The sequence below is a fragment of the Ixodes scapularis genome, unplaced genomic scaffold (genome assembly GCF_016920785.2).
Source record: "Ixodes scapularis isolate PalLabHiFi unplaced genomic scaffold, ASM1692078v2 PGA_scaffold0__279_contigs__length_252992795, whole genome shotgun sequence".
NCBI classification, from domain to species: domain Eukaryota; kingdom Metazoa; phylum Arthropoda; class Arachnida; order Ixodida; family Ixodidae; genus Ixodes; species Ixodes scapularis.
In genome coordinates, this window is record NW_024609835.1 from 240,930,218 (window position 1) to 240,947,547 (window position 17,330).

The following is a 17,330-nucleotide window of genomic DNA, read 5'->3' on the forward strand; positions in this document are numbered from 1 at the left end:
GGATTCCCGGAAGCGGTCGAGAGCTGCGTCGCTGCGGAAGTCCATTCGTCGCCGCCGGCGCTGTGGCTCCGTCCATTCTCTGTCGGCCGGCAGTGGCCGCGCACCGGCGGAAGCGGCCACTGGCTCGTTGTTACGAGGCGTGCTACGCGTGAGCCCTTCCGCAGAAGGGCCGATCAGTCGACGGGACTGATCGGGGTAGGGCGCGGTCAGCTCGGTGCTCTCATCCCGTATATTCCGATCTCGAAGTTTTGCAAACATCTGCGACTCGTACTTGCGTATAGGGAGTTTTCGTAGATCGTTTTCGCCGTCCCGCAAGGCCCTCCGCAACCCGCTACGATAGCGGGAACTCCACAGTCAAGGCTATCGGCGCGCAGGCGCAGTAGCAACTTCTTCGTTGCGGAACGCTTAGCGGAGGGGGCAGCGCGGTCTACGAAAACTCCCTATTATTTGTACGGTCGGCGCGGCGGAGCTGCTTTGGTAAGCCCGCGTATGCATACTGGTATTGCGATAGATGCGCGACCTGGAGCTAGCTTTAATATTAGGGAGCTTTAGAATAGCGCACGCTAAAGCTTTGCGTACGCAAAGAATAGCTTCGTCGCCACTGCGCATGCTCCGAACGCAAACCAGGTTTTGCGCTTTTGCGTGCGCAATTTTAGCGTGCGCTATTTCTCGGAAATAGCGTGCGTACGCAACAAGTCTTTGCGCTTCTCCAAGGAGGAGTCTGCTTTGGCGGCGTCGTGAGTGCGACGTCGGCGGCATCCTCGCGAGTGCGATTTTCAATGCGGGACGACATTGTACTCGGTTTGGCAACGATCAGCGGCAACTTGATGCTTGCGACGCGCGAACATTTCTCGGCGAAGGTGCGATTTGCGAAGGTCAGTACACGAGACCTCTCTTGCCGATGCGACGCAAGCGGACACGACCGGTCAACCGCTCGCGTCGCAGTCTCATTTTTAAACAAATCTAAAATAATATTCCGAACCAAAAAACTTTTTTTTTTGTTGTTGTTGTTTTTCTAAAGTTACAGCATTTCGTGCGTGAAATGAAAATTGTGACTTTCTTGGTTTCGTCGCAAGCGCGAGCTGCTTGGGCTTTTGCGTCGCGACGGAGAAACGCTATTCTAAAACTCTCTTGCATCGCGCGCGCTAATACAAGCGCTAAAATTAGCGCTAGCGTGCGCTAAAATTGCGTACGTTAACTCCCTATTCTCGCCAACCAATCGAACGAGAAACAGTATCCCCGCAGAAAATTTACGCACTTAAAGAAAAAAAAAAAGGAGGAAAAAAAACAAACAAAGATAACGATGAGTACAAGTTGAAGCGCTGTATAACACGCATAGACAAAAACTCAGGGAAAAGAAAAAAAGGAAACGACTATTACACTCGAGGTACTCGTGTTGTCGGCTCTGGTCTTGTGTCCGCTGTGCCGCGACGATCCTGCAGTGGCTGCGTCGTCCAACAGCGCGACGGGCGGAAAGGCGGTGGTCGCCTCGGTGCGGGGGATATAGCCCCGAGAATCGTCGTGAGAACGAGGTACGGGCAGATCTGCCCAGCACAACCGGAGAGGGCTGCCGTCACGGCGCCGCTTTTCTGGGCGACGTTCGCAGTTAGTCGCGTGGCCCGTCTCGGATTTCTGGCTCTGGCGCCTCTGGGCCAATGTTCCAGGCAGCTGACAAAGTTGAAGCGGACAGTTCGTTGAACGCCCTTTCACCGAAAGCCGCTTCGTCGAACGCTGTATCGTCGAACATCGTTTTATTCCTACCGTTTCATCGAACACGGCTTCATCGAATGCCTTTTCATTAAATTTTTTTAATAGCCTACAAAAAAAAAAAAAGGGTTTGTTGTGATTTTTGGTTTTGCTCGAGGTTCGAAGCTTGTTTGTCTTAGTCCCGCAAGCACTCCGCTACATTATTCATTTTTTTTAATTGCTGGAAAGAATAAATGTTTTACTAAAAATAAAATAGCTGGTGCAACCGTAAGTTCCGCTTTATTTTGATTACTCGAATTCCGCTACTAAGGAAGGTAGGTTCTATTACGCTTTCGTGTAGAGAACCAGAAAAATGCACGACAGTCACGACGGCTGCAGCTTCGCTGCGTGACTATGTAGCTGAATATGAAACGACCTTGTTGGGGAAGAAGGCGGCAATCCTCACGTGCGGGTGTGGACAAATGTGTATGCAGAAGCCGGAAAAGGGGTCGAAAGGTGAACGGACGGTCTTTTTTTTACTTCCCTTTTCTTTATTGCCGGACGTTTGAAGGGGCTAAACCATCTGGAATGGAGAAGTATTGGTGGACGATCTCAGCGATATTGGATGTATTAGGAGATAGAAAGAAGCGAGAAATGGGCAATCGGTTTACCGTGCACATGACCATATCAGCGAAGCGGACGGACGTTCGTGTGGAGACAGACGTCGTTGCGGTTAATTGTACAAACTCGTGCCACGGAAAACATAAAAAAAAAAAAAAAGGAAATTGGTCGATTAAACGGTGTCAGTCGAAAGTCAAAGCGCCGGTACCCGCGCACTTTCAAAGCCACGGAAAAGGAATGGCTGATAAAACAGTCGCCGTGCCAGAGACCCGGAAGGCACCTTACACATGTTGCGTCATTAAAATGAACTTTAAAAAAAAATAAAAAAATTGGGTGAAGCGTTTGCTTTTTCGAAACGGCGTTCGGTGAAATCTCCGGGACCTCTCAACGGGGCAATTTGGTGGCCAGGGCGCTCGCTTCTCTTTTGTTTATCAGCTTTGGCCAGTGCTCCGCCGCCAATTTGAAGCAGACTATTTCTTTCCTGCTTCGCATGCCGTCGGCCTCGACTCCTACGACACTCGGCGACAACTTTCTCAGTCAGTGCAATCAATGATGCATGCGCGTCCGTACGCTCCTGTAATTAACTTATAGCACAGCTTTTTAGTAATGGAATTTAAACATTATATATATATATATATATATATATATATATATATATATATATATATATATATATATACATTCATTCATTCTTAATCGGACAAAGAGGGTGCGCTTACACAAGAGTTAACCGCCACGACAACTTTTGTGTAAGCGCACCCTCCTTGCCCGATAAAGAATTCTAGTATTTGAAGAAGCAGTGACGCTGGTATTTGAGGGGGAGGGGGGGGGGGGTTGTTTTCAGAAGATATTTTTGTGTTCCGCAGTGTGTGCACTATTTTATATTTTTAGAAGTATTTCCTCCGAATAAACCATTCAGTTGAGAGCTACGCCGCCTTCTGTCCAGTTCTCCCTTCGTTTTCGTCCGTGTTTTTTTTTTTTTTTTTTTCGCGTATTACACCATGATGCAAAACCAACTAGCCCGACTAGCCATCCTTGTCCTTTATTCTTTATTCACGAAAAACCCGCAGCGCCTATACAGGCATTATTGCAGGGGGGTACAATGCATTAAAAAAAAAAGATCCACAGTCTCGCGGCACACCACTTCCGCCGGTAATGAATTCCATTCTGCGATAGCTTGTGCAGAAAAAAAAAGAAAAAAAAGAGTGTTTCATAATGTTTGTCCCGGAGAAATCGGGCTGAACCTTGTAACAATGGTCCGTACGAGCAGAACGCTAAGATGGCGAATGCAGGGTGCATTGTCCCACTGGGCCGGAGACGATAAGGAGTCGTAGTAGATCGTTAACTCCGATGGCCTGATAGTCCGCCGTGGCACAAGCGTCGTGTCGTTAGCACTTGTAATTATGGGCGCGCAAGAGCGGGCTAGTAAAACTCCCCAATGTCTCTCTTAGGCGACATCGCGCGTGTCTTGTTGGCTTCAATGCGGCGAAACTGAATTTGTTCGTAGGTGACGTGACACCAGGTCATGTGACCTGATTTTCTCCGCTAAATTTAGCGGGGAAACCGGATTGGAGGAGTAAGAGAAGGGGCATACTGTCCTCGTCCTCCTGAAGAGGTGCGCTTAATTTCGCATTACAGATATTTGTAAACGTCTTTCGTTTTTTTAAGTATTATTCTTCGGGCGTCCCAAGTCACGCGCTTCGCCTGGACACCGAGGGGTCCAATGCTCGGAGGTGTAGCCCCAAGAGGTTCGAAGCTTGGGCGCCTGCGTGCACGCAGGCGCCCAAGCCGCAGGATTGCTCGGGGACTCCGGCGCACCGTTGCCTCCTGCGCTGCTTGACGCGGTTTGAATGCCCAGCCCTTGGCCGCGAACTCGGAGTGGGATCTGAAGTGCACGCGGCGCGCGTGTCCCTTTGTCCGATGTAGAGTGGCTCAGTATTGAGAAACCGTTCGCCGCTCTCCGGCACGTTGGACGGCTCGTCCGTTTCATGGCGTAACCTATCGCCCTTGCCCCAATTACTACGTCCTGCGTTCGTGCGCGACGGGTTGCCGCTTTCCCTTTCACGATATGGCGATTCGGCAGATGTAGTGTCACCGCGCATCGTTGTGCCCTTTGTCGTGGGGCGAGCCGTCGAGCCACTCCGGGCGTGAAAGAAAAAATGGAGCTCGTTTTTCCTCCCGTACTACGACGTTCCAAGTCGGAGCGCAGTCAGAGGGTAGGTGCCAGAGACGCGCTTGATTGGGTGAACCGGTAATTGCACGCGCACAGGCATACAACGCCATGACGTTCCGATTTTGTCGCATGCTTGAACGGGCCCGTAAGGTCGGTTGCACACCGGAGATGTAGCGAGCATCCTTGGCGCTTCCCCCGCAACACGCCCATATCGGGAGCCGCGTTTGTTGGACTCCCACGGGTCGCCCTTTCCGCGTTCCACGCGGCGACGAGGTGCGCGACGCCGCCAGCAGCTGACCGCGTGGGGGGCCAAGGACACGACGTCTCCCGCCCGCCCCGTTCGCGACATCTCTGGCGGCTGCGCGCAGCATTTCCCGCCTGAGCCTTCGTTTGGACCGGGAGGGACACTGGCGTCTGGCCACTTTTGCCGGCGTGTCTTGTTCGGACCGTGCGAGCCTAGCCACAGGCGCGTGCCGTCCACTTTCCGCGTGGTGTGATACTCGGGTGTGCACCCGCAGCGTTCTCGGAGAACGACCAGCGCCCGTCGAGCACCGCGGAGGCGCGACAGCGCGGGAGCAGCTACCTCGTCGCACGGTGCCCCGCTCTCTTCCTCGCCAACACCTCCTCGATGAGAGAGCCCGAGTGCTTTCCTATGGCACTAAGAAGGGCCACTGACGTCAGCACTCGGCTACGAGTCGTCTTCTCACTGATTGGACGCGAGTTTCAGCCGAACGGTGACGCCACTCTGTGGCCTATGGTGGCCCCTCCCCTTGCGCTGTTTGGGACAACTTTCTGCACCATAAACACCCAATTCAACCCGAGCTACCTATCGATCCCCGATGTGTTTCGTGCCTCTTTTTTTTTTTTGTAGCTCCTCCTCCTGCGCATAACTGAGCGCCACCTGCTTCTGACTCCCCATCATATTATAGCGCCCTGTCTGCGGCGATTCTTCCTTTCCCTGAAGACGGTTGATATTCGCGAAGAAGCCCATTTCGACGGCAGCATTGTTGCGAGACGAGTGGAAGATGACCCCGACAAGGAACAGTGGCTCTTTCTGCTCGCGGGAACGCAGTTCGTGCCAGTATTCAACCTCTGTTCCTTGTAACTTCCGGAATCGTGCCTTCACGTACTATACGGTGCCGTATAACTTTCAGATCTTCAGTCTTTTGTAACGGCCAGTGAATATAATCGAAATATTCGGGGAAAATCCGAAAAAAGTCGGGGAATTTGAAAAGGATAATAGACAACTTGAATAGGGAATTTATGCGAATGGCGCGATACACTGTGAGTGTGCTGGAAGCCATACCAGCATTTGTGAAAGATGGCTTAAAACTGTTTCGACGGAATGATCATTGTCTATAGAGTACGTTCCTTTAACCGGTGACGCTTGTTTCATACCGATAACGATCATTAATCGAAAATATTTATTATAAAGTGTTCTCGGATATGTCTCCCTGGATGAGGCAATCCCGAATGTGCGGTTCTCAACTGATTTTGAACTGACTCCAGCGACCGTTTATACTCCGAGATAACGTCGTCAGCATGTGATGCCCAAGAAGTGCTGCCCCTAAGAATTTCTAACGCACGCGCACACACACATATACATACACGCAGACACCTAAAGAAAGAGGAAGATACATTTGAAAAAAATTGGGTTGTGTGTATGTTTATATAGGCTAGAACTTTGTCTGCCTCGAGGGGCGTCGAGTCTCCCAGCTGTAGATGAAAAATTTAGCCAGTGCAGTACAACCGCTAACCTGGGGTCTTTAACGTGCACCACACAATAGTGATACACGACCGCACGCCGGTACGATGCTCCTCCGGATCGAAACGGGCAGAGGTGGGGATTGAACCCAGGATCCTGGATTGTGCAGTGCGAGATTTCGCTCCACGTGCTCCGAGCTGGTGTGCGCTCGCAGTGATTTCCCTACACACCCGCTAAGGGAGGGAGTCCCCCCCCCCCCCCCCCCCCCCCTCTCTTGTCTTTCTGAAGACACCCTTTTAATTCGCAACGACTCTTCAATTCTCATTGCCCCCCCCCCCCCCCCCCCCCCCCCCCTACTTTGAATTCCTGGAGAAACCCCTGTGTGCTAGCCCACTCCCTCATATATGGAGCGGGCGCAATGGTAGACGGGGTGTCAGGAGGCTCGGTTGACATCTTCATCCTGTGCCGGGCTGTCTCCACATTTCTGTGGGAAGAAACAGTTTCCTGCGACTGATAGCTGGCAACCACGGTTTTAATGAACGAGGCGGCTGGAGTGTTGTTGCTGCGAAGCGGAGTCTATTTAGTGGTTCTGTGCTGAAGCGAATCTCCACACGCTCGTACCCTTCACACTCCGGATCGTCTTACGGTCTCTCTCCGCTAGCCTCGACAGCGCTGTTCACGGTGGCTCTTGGCTCCGTTGAGTGCGCTTCCCACATGGCACGGCTGCCTAGCGGGGAAGCGACGCCTGCAGGGCAAACATTCTGCGGGAAGGGAACAGGTGGAATGTGGCTCGCCTAGTGTTTCGCTTTCCTCTTGGGGGAACTGAGTAGAACTACTCTTTCGATACAAGTGAGTGTGCGAGGCGTTCCAACTTGCGATGTTTCGATGTTCGTTTCTTGCGAGCACTTGGAATGGAAGATATAGAACCGGACCATTATACGCGTCCATCGGAGACAATGCGGCCTTCTCTCGCGCCATATCTGGAAACCCTGAGGGTTTCTAGGTTTGTGCGCAGGAAAGGCCTTTCTCAGTGCCGTCTGCTTGTTGCGGGGTTCTGGCCTGCTTAAGAGTGCAGTCAATAAATACGCCGATACTCATCTTCCAACGCTTCTCAGCCGGGCCAGAGATGCGGCGGAGGGCTGTGGACGGATGCGCGGCTTCCGATTATTCGCGGAAAGCCAATGCACGTGCTCAGAACTGGTCCCGCAGGGACGAATATTGCAGCGCGCAGAAGGCGATTATTGGAATGGTGCTAAACGGGACACCGATCCCCCTCGTCACTTGGATCGGTGCCTCGGATGACGTGGTCCAGAGCGGAGTCGTCGCAACGCGCGCTCGTCTCGTCGCTCGCGCGGGGACCGGAACACGCGCGCTTCTCGGCGATTCTGCGGTGTGTACAGTCTCGGTTGTGGCCGCTCACTCTCGCCTGTTATCGGCTGATCGGCGTTTAAAGAGAGAGCTTTCTGCGAGCGAGGCCACCAAAGACTTCCGTCGCGCACAAAGTGGAATGCCTGCCAAGAACGTATCTATATACAGCCTCCTTCCGATGCTGCAGGGTGGGTCTGTGAGCCCGACAAACACCCGCGGGCTTATTACCTTCACGCTTATTCGGCGTTCTTGCACCATTGGCTGTGCTGCTCGAAACACGCCTCGTGTTTCTTTGGCTGTCAGTGACTGTCTACAGCGGAGGAAGGCCAGTGTTGCATTTTTAAGTTGCTTTCTCCAAGTGTGCGTCGCGTGGACTCTGCTGTCTCCAACATGCATGCTTCGTCACAGGAGGAAACAGCGTTGGGCATTTAATAAGTGTAGCGACAACCCGAGTCAAAACTAGCTACTCGATCTATATTCGCGCCCTGTTTGTACCCAATACGTTCGTAGAAAACTATATGGCGAAATGCGAACCCTCAGCCAGAGTCGAAAGGCAAATGCTGCCCTTTAGGGTCATTCTCGGAAAAAGCTCGCACGGGCGCGTCAGAGGTTGGCGAGCGTTTTCCTCGCTGCCGCAGCTAGGGTCTGACGATTGCCTCGTCTAGCGTCGTCTTGTTCCTCAGCTCTGATTTCGGAATGGAAACTTGGGAGCAAAACACGTTCAGAATCAGCGTTCGAAACGGGAAGTGACACGATCTTCGGGGAACGTTCCGACAGACGGAGAAGAGGATACGCGCGAAGGGTGTCCGATTTCGTCCGTGAACGTTGTCGCAAGTATGGTGCCGCTTTCGCGCCAATGTTGTTCTCCCTGAAGAACGCCTCGCTTCCCCGCATCAGTTTTCGCAACTATAGTTAGGGTTATTTGCAAACTCAAACTTTCCAGCTAGCGATGGCTGCAGTTACTATCTGTCGCGCGTTTAAGGGAGTAAATAGCCAGTAAAAAGGCATTTACGGTCAGAAAAAGGTAGAACCTGTTAATTCCTGACTAGTTTTTTAGGAGCGTTTATACTTAGATCTATCTGACAAATGGGGACATATTAGAGCTTGCGGGGAGCGCAGATGAGCGGCCGTTGTGGTGGCTTTCCTGCTGAGCGCGTATCTGCCGGCAAGAACGGAATGAATCGTGGCGAGCGCGGTGCGGTGACGTCGCGTGCGAATCACGTACTGGTTCAGAGAGTCGCGGCTGGGACAGCCCCCGGTCACATCAAAGTCTCGAGATAAGCGGCAGTTCTGTCTGCTCGCGTTTGGGGAGTACCCGTATCGCCGCTTTCGCGCAGGCACGCACAACGGTCGCAGTTTGCGCCAACGCCTGGTCACCGGTTCTTCCGCTCACCGCTCAGATGTTGTCGTAGCTCGGGTGTGTTGCTCAGTCGAGTACAGCCAGCAGCATTGACAGTGAGAAACATAGAAGGTCAAATTTTGCGGCGGATGTTCGCTGTGCAACTATGGGTGGAAAAAGGTGCCAATGTCGCGCTAATGGTGTCGCGCACTGCACGAAGCGGAGCGGGGCGCGTGCGAGGAACCGGCTCTCGTCTTTTCTATTTTCGGCTTTTTAAGGCGGCTCGATGAGGGCTCGTATATAATGCGTTGCGCCTTCGTGGGGCAGCGACCTAGGCCGCGTCTTCATTCATGCGCGAGGAAAGAAAGCAGATTACGAAATGGACGAGAGCCTGTAATCGCAGATACGTCGATATATTGTGCCGGCGGAACTCGGTCGGGTAACCTGCGCTTCGGTCTTGTAAAAAAAGGGCTGCGACCCCATTTCCCCGCACCGGACGCACCAGATTTGGGGCACACGTGGGACCTGCGCGTGCCGCCCAAAAACAGTTGCAACGTGTATCTTGTTGTTTTTTTCTTTTGGCGCGAAAATAAAGCGCGCCTAACCCAACGCTCCATCTCCTCCCAAATGTAGCCATCCTCGCAGATGGCGAAGTTTTAGAACTAACCGTTATAGTTCAAGAGATGTTTTACGGGAACTTTCAATGGGAAAATGGAGCCCCGGAAGCTGACGCCATTCATTTCCCACGTATCCGTGGGACTGGTCTGACGCCGATCGTTCTCGTGGAAAATTTCCGAAAATGGACCTATTTTATCATTTCTTAACGAGATAACGGCACGCTCGGAAACTTTGCCGCCTGGCCGCAGACTGAGCCTCGGGCGATGGGTGGTCCACTTGTGCGCCGAATGTCGATCCAGCTGCCGAGAGTGCCCAAGCAGCCCAATAACTTGGCATCTTGTTTGGGGCTCCGAGCAGGGTCTTCCGAATGTACGCCATCCCAGTCGATCCAACGTGGCACCTGACTGCGCGGTCACTCACACGGCGTCGTCCGGTGAACGGCGATTGTTGTGCTTCCGGAAGGCCTCGTTAGCCAGACGAACGGACGCCTCCAATGGGGCGGAAGCGTGGACAACGCTTTTCCTCCTGCGGACTCTGTCGCCACTCTGCCGCGCTCGTCCGCATATGTGGCTCCCCGCGCAACCTCTATCCATAGGGTTATTATAACGTACGCTAGAGGTTCAGCTGGCGCTCTGCGGCAAATGGAAGCAGACAGCAGCCAGTGCAAAATTGGCTTCCGCTAATGCATTTCTATGGGAAAAAACGAGTGCGTTTTCACCCTATAGGCTCGATTATAAGAACAGATATCACGAATAATTCGTACCTACTAGGCACTTTGGAACATTTCCCAGACACGCAGATGAAAGAATTGGTCAGTTGCGGAGTTTCTATTTTAACATCGTGGCATGAAAAACGGTGCTAAAAACGCTTCGTACGTGTATTTATGCGCACTGTCGGACACTGTTAACGCTTACACGGCGTCGGCGCTTTCCAGCATGCTGGATATACTACGTGCCAAACGGACGACGGACGTGGGGAAAACCGAGAGAGACGGCAAGAACTACGCAGTAACGCTGGATAAGTAACACCTTGTACGTCCGAACGATAAAAATTAATTTCATGCCACGTAATATAGTCCAACTTGCAATAAATAAGTACCGCCTTTTATTCTTAATATGTGCGAAGATGCTTGTTCTGCGTTCAAAACATTAAGCACACTCTCGAAATCTTTGAAAACAAGGAGAAGCCAGAGAACAGGTGCCCGATAAAAGCTGCCCGACATAGGAAATGATAAAAAAAGAAAAAAAAGCTACACCTTTCATAGCCCACGTGCTTTATTCTTTACGTTTTGAATGATTTTACCAGCTCGTAAAGATTTACCACGGAGTCATCTTTATATGGTGCCAGGACGGGCATATTAGCAACATATAAGCACTACCAGAATGCTGGCGAACGTTGAACACACTCTACAGGCCGATTATTTTGCTTAGAATCGTCTCGTTTTTACATATCTGCCATGGAACAGAGGTTTGGGCCTGAAATACAGCGAAGTTTAAAGGGTTGGTGAATCAAAATTTGGATATCAGAAAACAGTGCAGGAGCGGTAGGCGGGACGCTAAAATCCCTACAGCACCACGCATAAGGCGATATCTCGAATGGACGGCCGTATTTTTGGAAAAGGGGGTAGCGATTAAACGAGGCTGGCGAGGCGCGTGACGTCAACATATCTCGTTTCCTCCTCACCGCTTCGCCACCTGAAGACGGCGAGACGGAGAAGACGCGAGGCCGTTTCCGCTCCTCGACTTTTCTCGGAGAAACAAGACGTCGACGTATCTGTCAAATGTGCATCTTTTTTTTTTCTTTTTTTTTTTTTTGAAAAATATGGTCATCCGTTCAAGATGTCGCTGTATGAGTGAGGGTTTGGTGCTTGTAGCGTCCCGTTGCACGCTTCTGCCGTTGTATTTTGTGGAATCCGAATTTCAGTTCAGCATCCCTTTAACATTGTTCAGTGGTAAAGAAAAATCATGTAACTAAACTAATTACACTTTTACAGTAATGCATACTATTCGGTACGATCGAAATAACACAAGTTATCTACGTTATTTTCCGTCGAAGTCACAAAATGCCCGCACTTTTTCTCATAGAAGTGCACGGAGCACCGCAAAAATAGGCTGGTCGCCGTCTGCTTCAATTTGCCTTCCGGAAGTCGCATAGACACTAGCGCCTGTTGAACCTCTAGATACATTTTATAGACTTTTCCATCTCAGTAGTTAGCTAACTGGTGGACAGAGGGCGCTGACACACGCCGCGCCGTAAAGTGGCTTCAGTTTGGTTGGTTTCCGTTTCAACGGGCTCGCGGCTGTGTTGGTGCGTTATTTTGTTTTACCTTATAGTTTTGTGATATAAATGTATTCCTTCTGGTACAGAACCAATGATAATGGTTGTGTAACCATCATCATTGTAATGGGCCACCTTAAGAACTACGACGTAGTTACGAGCCTAAGTTGTGGGCGTGTTTACGAACACCTTCATCTGCTCGTGTTCTTCCTTCGACATGCAGGTTCGGCGGCGAAACGACTGAAATGATGCCCGGGGAGGATTAGGGATGTCTGCGGCCGTACTGGACGTGCCCGCTGAAACTAGGTTCCGAAAGAATGAACTAATGAGCGGACTAATGCAGGGGGGGGGGGGGGGGGGGGGCACAGTAAAAATGCAGGTCGATGATCTGACGAGCAATGTACTGAATGGCAGAGAACACATATAAGCTCGCACGTTTAGTGCTCACTGATTGGTTTGCGAGGGCACCAACGTTTTGCGAAAACTGCCGATCGGGAAACCCCTATGTAATGACGCATAGAATGCAAAAAAAAAAAAAAAGCGATAGTGTTTTTATTGGTTTCTTTAACAAGATCAAGTACACCAGAGATGTTTTGATAGTCCTTTTCAGGGCGAGTGGGAAATTTTTTCAGCAATGGGCACAACTAAAGTACTCATTAGCAGCATTTCACAATGTTTACTGAGGAAACTATTTGTTATGTGGACATTTCCTTAGAGCATATTGAGAATGAGACGAGGGAGAGACCCGTCAATTGAAGTCTGGCGTCTGTCTTCCCTATAATTTGCGAAATGAAATTAGGTGGCGCGAGAGAATTGCCTCCAGCAAGCTTGGCTCAGGTCAAATGCCAGGCCCCACTTCGTGGATGTGGGCAGACAGATATACGTTTGTTTGAACAGGAACGCCTTCGACTTCGAGCGGCGTCGAGAGTCAATCGGGCATCGACGAAGCTGCACTCGAGGGATTTTCGTGCAGACACGTCACATATTGCGTGCCTCAGGCGCTTTTCTCAGGCACTCACAAGCTGTTTTTAACACCAGGGGAGCCCAACCCTTCGTGAATATATAAATTAATTGAATTGGATATCTCAAGAAAATTGAATGACTGGAGACATGAGACCGATCACAATGTATGGTTTCTTTAAATTCACACATAAACAAATCACGCGAATGTTTATACAGCAAAAATGATTCCCCCTTCTAATCAAAAGCAAATGTTCTGGATTTGTTATGATGCCAGAGCACGACGCTTTCAAGAAACCCGCACGTGACTCCTTGCGCTGACTATATTTGCCTTCATCTTTAAGATGAAATGCGTGATCATAAATATACCTGGCGCTTCTCATTGCGCCACTATCATTTATGCAAATTTGCGCTGTCATAAATGATTGGCTTCTCAACTCTCGTATGTCAGTCCTCTCCACAGTCAATGTGCGACAGTGATAACGCGGATTCCTTTCCTTACACGTATCCGGTACGTCGACGGCGCAAATAGTCGAAACATGCTATAAAATTAAATGTGCAGAAGTTGTGCAGCTAGTGATGGCATGCACTTAGGTAGCAACAATAACCGCCGAATTCAGAAACCTCACTCAAACTACACTCAAACTAAAGGGCCCCTTTACTTCCTCGAGGAAGGCGCGAGGGCCGGCGCTGGCCAATCGCGAGGACGGATCCGCCGTAGCGATTGGCCAGAGCCGGCCCTCGCGCCTTCCTCGAGGAAGTGGAGGGGCCCTTCAGGTTGAGTGTAGTTTGAGCGAGGTTTCTGAATTGGGCGGTAAATGTCTGCCGACACTTCACAAAGCAAGCCAAAAAATCTCGGTAATACGCAACGGAAAAACACGAATAGAACGTCTTGGCCAAGGCGCGGAGGCCGAGGCGCGATAAGTTGAAGCCACCTTATGGCGACCGCGTCGCGTGGTGACAAGACGCAAGTCAGCGCGTCTTCCGTTGATCCGTACTTGAAAGTCTATCGCCCGTAGAGTTTGAAAAGCTGGCCTTCCGGGGCTCTATATTATATCGCGTGCCGGAAGCATGTGCTCGTAACTTTCCTCCGCGTCCGTCAAGAAGCGCGTTCTTTTTCCGCGGGGTTTGTCGCAGGGCCGTCGTTCGGTGCCGTATAACGCCGTTGCGGTGCACTGCGTCCTATTCGTGGGGCTGGGCGCAGTCGGTCGGAATGTTTTTGTCGTCACAGCCGAGTGCGCCCGCTTAGCCGGAGTTGACATTGGGCAATGCCGGCCTTGGGGAAGCGTCGCCATACCTCACTTTCTTCTCGCCGTCGTCCGAGTGCCGAGTGTTTTGCTTGTCTTTTTTGCCGTTTTGCGAGTATCGAGCGTAACCGCCAAGCTTGTGGGTGGTACGCGTGTGACTCGTGCAGTCACGCGCACTAATAAGCTTTGGAGTATCGACACTGCCTTCCCCGACTGTCACGTGGACGCCGCCATTTTGTCGTTGCGGAACGGGCGACATCGACGATAATTGCGATTTGGAAATACGCAAGTTCCGGATGTATAATTTTGCTACGTTGTGAACCGCTTTAAGCATCTCCGGGGAACGGAAAAGCGTTTCGTGCGATATCAAGTAAACCTTGGATTGGAAAACGACGATTTTAAGCGACGAGCTGACTGGAGCGTCGCTACTCCGAAGACCATCTACCGACCGACTTCGTCTCGACCGCTTATGGCCGCTTACTACGAGGTGCAGTTGCTATATGACGACCGAGGTCCTCGCAAAGCCGACGTCCGCGTGCACGAGCACTCCCTCCGGTTCTGAAAGACCGTGCGTAGAGCTGAATATTGAGAGGGAGAACTCGCCGGTGGAATGCCCAGGGACGTTTAGCAAACCGTTACTGTGTTCTGCGTACCGCACTGCCGGCGCCTTTCAAAGGCTCGGTTTGTTGATAGTTTCCATTCTTCAATTTCCCGGAGAACAGCTCATTCGTCCTTTGACAGACGTAGAGAAAAGCTCCCGTTTAAACTTTTATGCCAGGTGATCGTTATCATTTTAGAGCAGGGCCTGCTTGATAGAAGTCTCGGTGCCCTAAACTCGTCCGACACAAAGTTGGAGCAGAAATTTTTCCGAGTGCGTCGATTGGACGTCGGCGAAAAAAGCGCCAAGTCATAGTCGTGATAGGCTGCAGTCGGTGCGCTCCGTCAATTTCGGCCCCAACTTTGTCTTTGACGAGTTTTAAGGCCCTGGAGACTGAACTTTGTCTTTGACGAGTTTTAAGGCCCTGGAGACTGAAAGTGAGCACTGCCAAAGCCAGCGTACGCACTTGAGTCGCATCTCAGGGCGCGCTTCAACCTTGGGAATGGTGTCATCGAGAAAGTATACTAGCCGATGCTGGTTCCAGCAAGCCAACCCAGTGAAGGTTAAAGCGACGGGAACCTCCCGCGTGTCCCGCTCTCGTGACGACCGTCTTCGCCTGATTGCCGCCATATTGAAGTTTGACGTATAGTCGGAACGGAGAAAAAATATCCACCTTCTTTATTTGCTTATTGGAAAGCATAAGGATTCGAAGCGTTTCTTCTTAAATAAAGGGCGCTACTACGTTGGAGTCATTTCACTGTATAACAATCCGGGAACTCCTAAAGCTGTTTCTTTTTCCCGGCTATCCTTTCAGTATCCTTTTATACAAATTGTTTTTTTTTCCGCAACCCATAATTTTTTTTGCTCGATAACCGCGTGCGCATGTGGCACTAGGAGGTCAAACTTTTCAGCCTCTAGCTTAAAATAAATTAATAGTGTTGACTGCTAGTTATAAATTAATAAAGGGCACCGAAAAAAATCTCAGCTCTGTACAATCATTGTGAAGGATACCACGACAGTTCTTATCAGGGACGCACCAACATGGCTTAATCTGTATATCGCTAGAAAAATGACACAATATCCACTTTTCTTTTTCCAGCAGAAGGCACGAAAAGCGCCACTGTAAAAATGACTTTAAAAAGTAAATAATTTTTAAAAGAATTATTTTGCGAAATCCAAGAAGTTGAAAGCCGGGGTCCCACTGGTCATACATCATGCAAAAGACAGTTTTCAAACACGAGTTACCGCAATATCCGGGGTTCGAATGCCGCGTGCCAAGTTTCCTCCTTGAACTCCTGGCGACGGGGCATTCGAAGTACGGATGTCGCGGTGACTCGCGTTCGAATCTGCGTGCAAGACGGTCTTTTGTTTGTAAGCAGTGCAACCCCGGCTTTACGCTTTCTGTCACTAAAGACGTCAATAAAATGTAAAATTGAAATCCAGGGGCGCATTCTTGATTCAGTTTCACTAAAGTAAATCGAAGAATAAGCCTTTTCTTTACTGCTATTATGAATTAGTACATCGACTGAAATGAAATTTATAAATAAAAAATGGAATCGAGAAAATTGCAAAGTGTCCAGATCTATATATTTTTATAGAACCGATGCACTAAAAATAATTGATAGGAAATTTGCTACGCAAAATAAAGGAAGGAAACTTGGAAATATTTGTCAGATGTTGGGGAACTTAAGTATAACGTGCTTTATTGCGAAGAATTATTTTTCTCAATTGAGTGAACACGCTTGGAACGGACGAAGCCTCGGTTTGCAGAGTCGCAGGCGAGCCTTTTCTCCGGATTTCGCGATTTTGCGATGAGATTTTCTCCTGGGAGCTTTGTTTCGCCGCCCGTCCGTGGGGCATTAATTCACGCTACATGAACGCGGTGAGGCCGTAAAAGACCCAGGAAAGTGCAAATGCCGAAACTAGTCACCACCACTCGGCGTACTCCCGGCCCACCAGGGCAATGGAGTACGTCTCGACGATCTTTCCAATGACTGCGTGCATTGGACTATGAAAGACTTTACGGGAAACCAGGTATACGTATACGAACACGGCGAAAAATGGTCAAACGCCAAACCGGGTAAGAAAGGGAATGTGACGCTGGAGGGATTGCAACTCCAGACGTCCGTCGAGCTCCATGCTTTCGGTGTGCCTCAGCGTGGCGCTGTTTTCACGCCAGTTCTTCCTAAATGCCGTTATACACCAACTGCGGTTTTCCCACTGTACTTGGAGGGCTTTCCGCTGACATTCATCTTATGCGACAACAGACACTTCTCAGCGGCTATAGACGATTGCAAGCTGGGCGACTGGCCGCCGCCATGTCTCTGCTCGAGCAGGCACGCCCGTGCGATTACGAGCTTGCCAAAGCTACGTTCACCCGCGCGTTGCACGCGCTTGCACGCATGGGACACCACTTGTGGCGCCATGTTTGCAATTGTCTATAGTGCATCGAGGGAATTTATGCGCGTGAGACAACCTGCTGCGCGCGTGCAGAGCACGAGACGGCACCAGCCGTTTCATGCACTGCCTCGAGCGGTCAAAAGTTAGGGCGGCGTCGTGCACGCGCCGAACGCATGCTGACTACTGTCTTATGGCGCTGAATTTCGCTATCGAGCCGCCACAGGCGCGCATACACAATTTGACGGTTTGGTGGCTCTCAGCAGCTATTGGAAACGTTTCCTGTTCTCTTTTCTTTCGACTATAGTTTCTTCATATTTCTGGCATTACAGTCTGAAGTG

General features: G+C 50.5%; 1 protein-coding gene across 1 annotated transcript in view; it reads left to right on the forward strand.

Annotated features, from left to right (window-relative positions):
- Nucleotides 1–17,330, forward strand: part of LOC8051811 (myc box-dependent-interacting protein 1) — a 103,375-nt gene that overhangs the window by 10,845 nt on the left and 75,200 nt on the right. The window lies entirely within an intron of this gene.